Here is an 8,118-nt window from a genome sequence, read left to right as displayed (position 1 = left end):
GCTGGAGCGAGGGAGAGGCCCATTTATAGGCCAGTGAGGGTGCACCGAGTAGGGGAGCGCTGGTGGTTTCACCGTAGCTGCTGGAGAGGGAGAGAGGGATCGGGGTCGATACCCTTGTTTCATGTACGTGGTTTGAGATTCCATAACTCAACGAGAGAGAGAGAGGGGGGCTCAGTGTGCGCATGCTGCGGGGCCACACTCTTCTGGCTGAATCTGGCGCACGTGGGCACGCGTCGCCCTGGTCAGCATAGAGGGGGAGAAGGGGCCCTGAGGATGCCCTGATTCGGGAGGTTTGTCGGAGACGCGGAGAGACACCGAGAGGATGTGAGGACCGGCCGGGGCTGGCATCCTTTGCCTCGGATGTGCCCTGTAGCACACCCACAGCGCAGATTTGGCATGCCACGGCATGCTGGCGCGCTCTGGGGTGCTTTGGCCCTATCTGGCATGTTTGGGGGTTGGCTTAGATGCCCCTTAGCCGTTTGGGAGCCGAGGGTCTCACTACTGGTCAAAGGAAGATCTTCGGGAGGAGGTGCGGGTCTTGATCCAGAAACTAAAATGAAGATTTCGGCTCATCTGCTTGGAATCAGATAGGGGCCACTCGTCTGTGCTGAGGAGTGGTGCTCACATCTTGCACTAAGAGTTTAGTGGAAAGGGTGTGGGTGTAGAGGGTGTTAAGTGATGTTTGACCAAACTGGCAGAAGGTGTTCGACAGGTGTTTGGGGTAGTTAACCTTCACCACTGGTGCTGAAAGTTAACATGATTAGTTTTGATGCAAAAGTGGGATGCTCCAACAAATTTGAGCTCCATTGGACAAGTTTGACAGTGCAAACTTTAAATCACCCCTAAATGGTCAGTACTGTCCTTTCAAAAGAGAATGTGAGTAAATTAATCCCCACAAATCCAATGTTTGGCAGGGACTCCTCATTTGGGGTGTTGAGCACTCCTGCAAAGTTTCAGGCCATTTGGACAAAGTTTGCTATGTATAGTTGCTACAACTTGATTCTGGACAGAGAGGGTTTTAGGATTATTTGGTGAACCAAATCACCTTGAGACTAGGTGAAACTTGGCATGAACACCAAATATAGCTTGGGAAGCATGCTGGAATTTTCTGGGAATTTTTTGAAAATATTTCCTTTGCAAATATTTCAAAAGGTCAAAATAGACAGAATAGGTTTTCAAGGATTTGCTCAAATATTTTGAACATAATTAGGGGTTGAAAATCTTATGTATGGAAAATATATGTCCTTTGACTATCTCCATATTTTCTCACATTTTTCTAAGGAAGAAAATTAATTTTCCACACAGAAATATCATTTCTGGCCTCATGAAAGGACATGCGAATAAAATAGAAAAATATATTATAAAATAATTATTTTATGATTTTGAAGAGTTATAATAGTACTAAAATTAGAATACAATCTTTGGGTTAAGGCACTCCCTTAGAATTAGGGACTTGTAGTGCAAACTCAAAGCAAGGTTTTGAAATAGTCAAAAATGAGAAAAAGGGTTTTATGGAAATATCATGTTATAAAAATACTTTTTTTGGATCCACTCACTCAAGCATACACACAAACAATGGCAATAAAAGCACTCAGAGCACTTGCTCGATTTTTTTATAAACTCAAGTCTTGAAGAGGCTACAGTTAAAATTGAGTAAAAATAGGGTGTGACAAACCTATCCCCCTTACAAGAATCTCGTCCCCGAGATTCCTAACCTATGTGCTAAAAACGTACGTAAATTCAGATCGAAGATAGTCTTCACGCTCTGATGTTGCTTCTGCTTCGGTGTGGTTGCTCCACTTAACCTTAAAGTACATGATGGTGCGGCTTCTTGTACAATGCTCGGCTACGTCCAGGATGCAAATTGGCCTCTCACGGTAAGTGAGGTCTGGCTGAAGGTCAATGGCTTGATGATCGATGTCCTTATAAAGATCTGGATGGTTTGGCGCTTCAAGGCACTTCCTAAGTTGTGACACGTGGAAGACGTTGTGCACACCCGAAAGTTCCAGAGGTAGCTCCAATTCGTAAGCAACTTCTCCATGCCTTGTCGTGATCTTAAAAGGCCCATTGAACCTTGGAGCAAGTTTCCCTTTAATGTGGAAATGATTGGTTCCCTTGAGAGGTGTGACGCGAAGGTACACCTGGTCTCCAGGGTTGAACTCCACTTCTCTGTGGTGAGAATCCGCATAGCTCTTCTGTCGTGACTTGGCCGCTTTCAGGTGGTCCCTGATAAGTTGCACCTTATTCTCTACTTCACGAAGAATGACTGGTCCGAAAATCCATCCTTCACCAGTTTCAGACCAGTTGAGTGGGGTGCGACACTTCCGTCCATATAGCACTTCAAATGGGTCCATGTGGAGACAGGACTGATAGATGTTGTTGTATGAGATCTCAGCGAATGACAGACATTGCTCCCATTTGGTCCCATGTGCTAGGACACAAGCGCGGAGCATATCCTCAAGTATCAGATTCGCTCGCTCCAACTGTCCGCCCGTCTGCGGGTGGAAGGCGGTGCTGGAAGAGAGCTTGGTTACCAGAGCTTCTTGGAACTTCTTCCAGAATCTTGAGGTGAACTGCGTGCCTTGGTCGGATACAATCTCCTTGGGAACTCCATGGAGGCTCACAATACGATGTATATATAGACTGGCCAATTGGCTACCATCATAAGCGGTGTTGACCGGAATAAAATGGGCCACCTTGGTTAGGTGGTCAACAATGACCCATATGGAGTTGTGTCCTTTGCTCGACTTGGGCAGACCGGTGATGAAGTCTATGCCAACTCTGTCCCACTTCCATTCGGGCACCTGGAGAGGTTGTAGCAGCCCAACAGGTCACTGGGGCTCAGCCTTGAAGCGCCGGCTCACATCGCACTTGGCGATATAGGAAGCTATTTCCCTCTTCATGCCATGCCATCAGAACCTTTCCCGGAGGTCTTGATACATCTTGGTCCCACCGGGTTAAATTGAGTATGGCGTGTCGTGGGCTTCTTGCAAGATTAAATTCTTGAGTTCAGCCTTGTTGGGTACGCATAAACGCTTCCCAAACCACACGTCTCTGTAAGTGCATCTAGTGCCCCTTAGTGATTTTGGTGGTTTGAAGACTTATAGGTTAAGTATTTAATGTGTTCATGAGTGTACACAGGATCTATAAGTCATTGAGGAGTTTGAGATATTCGATGAATATCGACCCTTAAAAATGTATATCTTTGGCTAAAAAAATTGGTTTGAAGCTGATGAATTGAATCGCGAACAAATTCCGATGAAATTGATATTCCTCATGAAAATATTGAAAATGAGGAATTCCGTGTGTCCTGAAGAAAATCAATCTGAAGACTTTGAAGCATGAAGATTCATCCTTTCTGTTTTATTTTCTTCACACTTGAGTAATAGGAACACCGTGCTATTAAAGGGGGTCGAGGTAACACTTCGGAATGAATTTCCTTATGATGCTCAACCCAAGCCTAATCCTACCAAAAGCCTCAAGTGAGGAATATGAGAGACATGAGGACTCTCACAGTTGAGGGTCCCGATCGTTACCGCAAGTCGCACCACATCACTGATCTTATCCACACCAACAGTCATATTATTTAAGGGCATTAATGTCAAATCATGTCGGGATGCTCCCAGGCTATAAATAGCGGCACCACAACCATTAGATGGTTGGCTGCTCCGTTAGAAACTAACACTTGTCATAAGAGCTACCCAAATTCCTCAGAGTCTTCGAGAGTAATTCATCAGTGAGGAAATACCCAAAACAACAAACCACAAACCAAAAACCAAGTGATTGAGCATCACTGAAGAAGTTGTTCCTGTGTGGGACTGAAGCCTTTTACCTTTGAGGACTGTGCATCCTCCAGACGGTTAGGCGTCATGGTCTAGAGCAATCCAGCAGTCAATTGTGGATCGCCAGGTGACTAAGTTTGCGAGGGTTTGGAAGTTTGCCCTGAAGACTTACCATGAGCGTTGGGCGAGGACTGTGTGTTCTTAGCCCAAGGAGAATACGGTAGGGACTGTGTGTCCCGTGACTGTGTGTCTTTTCGTTTCAATACCAAACCACACCAAACCAGATGTACAACTGTCAGAACAGTTCGAACTTGGTCATTAACCACTGTCTTCATTGGGAAACGGGTTCTATTTATTCAACTCTTTCAATTCCTCATATTGTATGTTGAAGATTTTCATCGTCACTGTTTGAAGAATATGCTGAAGACTTTCTCTAAAATTCCTCAACCCCAAATTCTTCACGCGAGTTATTCTTCACCTGTTTTCTCTGTGCTTGCATACTGTGCAAACTGCTTTTCATATTCTTCACCTTGAAAACTGTTGTAGTGATACTTTGCACTCCTGATCCTTTTTTGTTTCTGATGCTAGTTAGTCATCAGTGAGGAATTTCCTCAAAAGAAATTTCCTCAGTGATGAAATTCTAAAAATCTCCTATTCACCCCCTCTAGTCGATATAACGCACTTTCAATTGGTATCAGAGCAAGGTACTCCCTTGTTCTGTGTGATTTTGGTTTAACCACCTGGAGTTTTAGTTATGTCGACTGCAGGCATGATCAAGGTTACTGCAGGATGTCCTAGTTTCGAAGGAAAGGACTTTCCCTTCTGGAAGACCAAGATGCAGATGCATCTAAAAGCTATTGACAATGATCTCTGGTATATTGTGGAACATGGCGTCCCTATCGTCACAGCTACTGTCTCTGCCGCTGATGTGAAGAAATTCAAGCAACTTGATTCTCAAGCGAAGAATATCATTTGTGGCCATCTGAGCAAAGGTCAGTATGGCAGAGTGAGTGCTTTGGGCTCAGCGAAACTTATCTGGGAAAGGCTGTCCAAAGTTAATGAAGGAGTATCAACCCAGCGTGATTCTCGTGTTGATGTTCTTCGCAATCTCTTCAATCGCTTCAAGAGGCTTGATAATGAAAGCTGTCAAGATACCTTTGATCGCCTCACTGACAAGCACTGGGAGCTTGAGACATTACTGATCATGAAGTTGTGAAGAAACTGCTAAGATCTCCAGATTCTTCATTTGACCAGACTACAAGATGCTTGATCCTGCTGATATACTCGAAAGACTCAATACTCATGAATTCCAACAAGAAGAAAAGAGAGATCTATATGGACCAAGCTATTCTAGACCTCGTGCACTGAAGGCAAAAGCAATTTCCTCATCTGAAAAGAAGACTCGGATGGTAGCATTGGTGATCCTGAAGAATTTGGACAGGAGCTTGTGATGGTTGTGAGGAAATTCGAAAAGTTTACAAGACGTGGCTAGTTTCGTAAATCTTCAAGAAGAGATATGAGGAAATCAGTATCTTCATGTGAGGACTACAAGAAAAGAACCTGCCACAAATGCAAGAAATTAGGTCACTACATTGCTGGTTGTCCTCGTTGGGGAAAGGAATCAAAGAAGAAGAAATACAAGGAAGAAAGTTCTGATGACTCAAAGAAAAAGACGAAATCTTCAAAATCCTCATCCTCAAAGTCCTCATCGCACAAGAAGACTAGTTTCACAAAGGCTCGGGCGCTTATTGGCAAGGAAATGGATTCTGACGCAGAATCCGAGGAATGTGATGAAGAGGAGGGTTCTGATGAAGACTCGGAATCTGGACAGGCTAGCCTTGCACTTGCACCCACATTCTTCAGCAAGTCAATCTTCAACCTTGAAGAAAATGATAACACCATCCACACTGATGACTATGCTGATGACTTCGCTCCAACCTATTGCTTCATGGAAAAAGGTTCAAAGGTACTGAATGATGCTTCCTCCTCTCATTCAAGTAACTGTGAACCTGATGATTATAAAAAACCCAGTTACAGTAAACTTGCTATCATTGCTACTACACAACAAACTGCCCTAGAAAAGCTTCAGAAACTGCTAGACAGAAGCGACGATCTGTTGAATGATGAAATGAATCTTACCCAAATCCTAACTGAAGATATGAAAAGTCTTTAGTCCAGATTTGATAATCTTCAAGATCGTCATGTTACACTCCTCGCTGATCATGAGAAACTTTCCTATGAATTTCTTCAAAGGAAACTTGATCTTGAGAAGATGAGGATTTCTCGTGATGATCTTCGTATGGAAAATGATTCATTACTAGCTCAACAGATCAGTGCTGCTCAGGCTGAATTCATTCCTCCATGTCATAAATGCATCAAACGTGCAACTACTAATTCTTCACCAGAATCATCAAATGCTTCTATTTCTACAAATTCTTCAACTGCTCCTGTAGTGTCAAATTCCTCACTAGAGGAAACCACAAATGTCACTGATGAAAATGCAGGGCTGAAGGAATTGTATGTGACAGGCATATACAAAAGTCTCAAAGGACACCAAACCCTTTGCTATGTGCTCAAAAAAGCAGATCTTGAACAGGAAACCGAGGAAAGAAGGAATTGCCTTTGAGAGGAAATTGAATGCTTATGGATCATACTGGAAACTTGAGCAGTATCCCAAAACCTCATGGGTTGCTGCTAAAGGGCCTGCTTTTGATCCATCAAATCTAACCGGCTTTGCATGTGAATTATCCTATTCCTCAGATGAGTCATTTTACTCCAACTATAAACTTTTCAAAAATCAATCTGGTAAAGTATTTGCTCGATATGTTGGAACTAACTGCAGGAATGGGCTTCCCCTAAGGAAAATCTGGGTTCCCAAAAGTTGCCTTGAAAATCTTCAGGTGAATGTCCTCGTGACACCACCTCTGAAGAATTTGAACCCCGGATCAAATTCCTCAGCAGGACCAAAGTCTTCAAGAGGATCAAAATCCTCAACTGGTCAATACTATGCTCGTATCCATGCTAATGCTTTTAACATGCAGGGAAATTACAAGGAATATGAATATGAGCGTTATTCTTCAAATCATTATGTTCATAAATCCTCAAAGAAATTATCTGCATATTCATTTGAGTACTTTAACCCCTCTACTATTAAGAGAATTGCATTAGCTTCAATGCCCCCTTTCTCATATGGTGCTCGCAGGATGATGAATTCTTTACCACCCCTTCAGATGTGGGTGGTGAAGAAATTGAACTGATCACTTCTGCAGGTCAGGTCTCCAGATGAAAATTATCATCTAAAGAATTTGCTGGAGGCCTGAGGAAAATGCTTGATAGGACGCAAGCTAATACTAATGAAATAAAAATATTTCACACGTCCTCATAATTACTGTGTATGATGAAATTCCTATCCGAGGAAATTGATATCATATTCTTCGAGTCTGAAGCATATGAGATGGTAAGCTATACTAATTCATCGGCAGGATGAAAAACCCAAGAGTACTGAGTGGGTTCTTGATAGTGGCTGCACACATCACATGATTGGCGACAAAATCTTGCTGATGAATATGCCACTAACTCCATCACCCCTGAAGGAAATCACTTATGCCGACAAAGGTAAAAGCAAGGTATTAGGACTTGGCAAAGTGGCTATTACCAAGGACAGGCACATGGACAAAGTGATGCTTGTTGAATCCCTTGGGTTTAACCTCATGTAAGTCTCAATGCTTTGTGATCTTGATATGGTTGTTATCTTTCGAAGATATAGATGTGTTGTCATCATGGAATCTGACAAATCCATAGTCTTCGAAGGTGTTAGAAGAGGGGATTTGTACATTGTTGATTTCTCTACAGGGCCTCAACAAGCCACTTGCTTACTAGCAAAAACCTCAGAAGGGTGGCTGTGGCATCGAAGACTTGGTTATGCAGGCATGAGGAATTTGCACACGCCCGCGAAGAAGAAGCATGTCATCGGCATCGAATCAGTCAAATCCTTCATGGACCACCTATGCGGTGCTTGTGAGTCTAGGAAAATGACCAGATACAAGCACCCCTCGAAGACCATCATGACCACTACTCGTCCATTTGAATTGCTTCACATGGATCTATTTGGACCTACTCATTATGCCACTCTAACAAATAGAACATCTTTATATGGCTTTGTCATAGTTGATGATTATTCCAGATACACTTGGGTGCATATCATTTTGTATAAAACTGAAGTGCAGGAAGTCTTCAAACGATTTTCCTCAAGGGCCTCGACAAACTTCGGCGTCAAGATCAAACACATCAGGAGTGATAATGGAACAAAATTCAAAAATACTGGTCTTGATAATTA

The sequence above is a fragment of the Hordeum vulgare genome, chromosome 3H (genome assembly GCF_904849725.1).
Source record: "Hordeum vulgare subsp. vulgare chromosome 3H, MorexV3_pseudomolecules_assembly, whole genome shotgun sequence".
Taxonomy (NCBI): Eukaryota; Viridiplantae; Streptophyta; class Magnoliopsida; order Poales; family Poaceae; genus Hordeum; species Hordeum vulgare.
The sequence above is the reverse complement of the archived record's forward strand: the minus strand, read 5'-3'. Positions refer to the sequence as shown.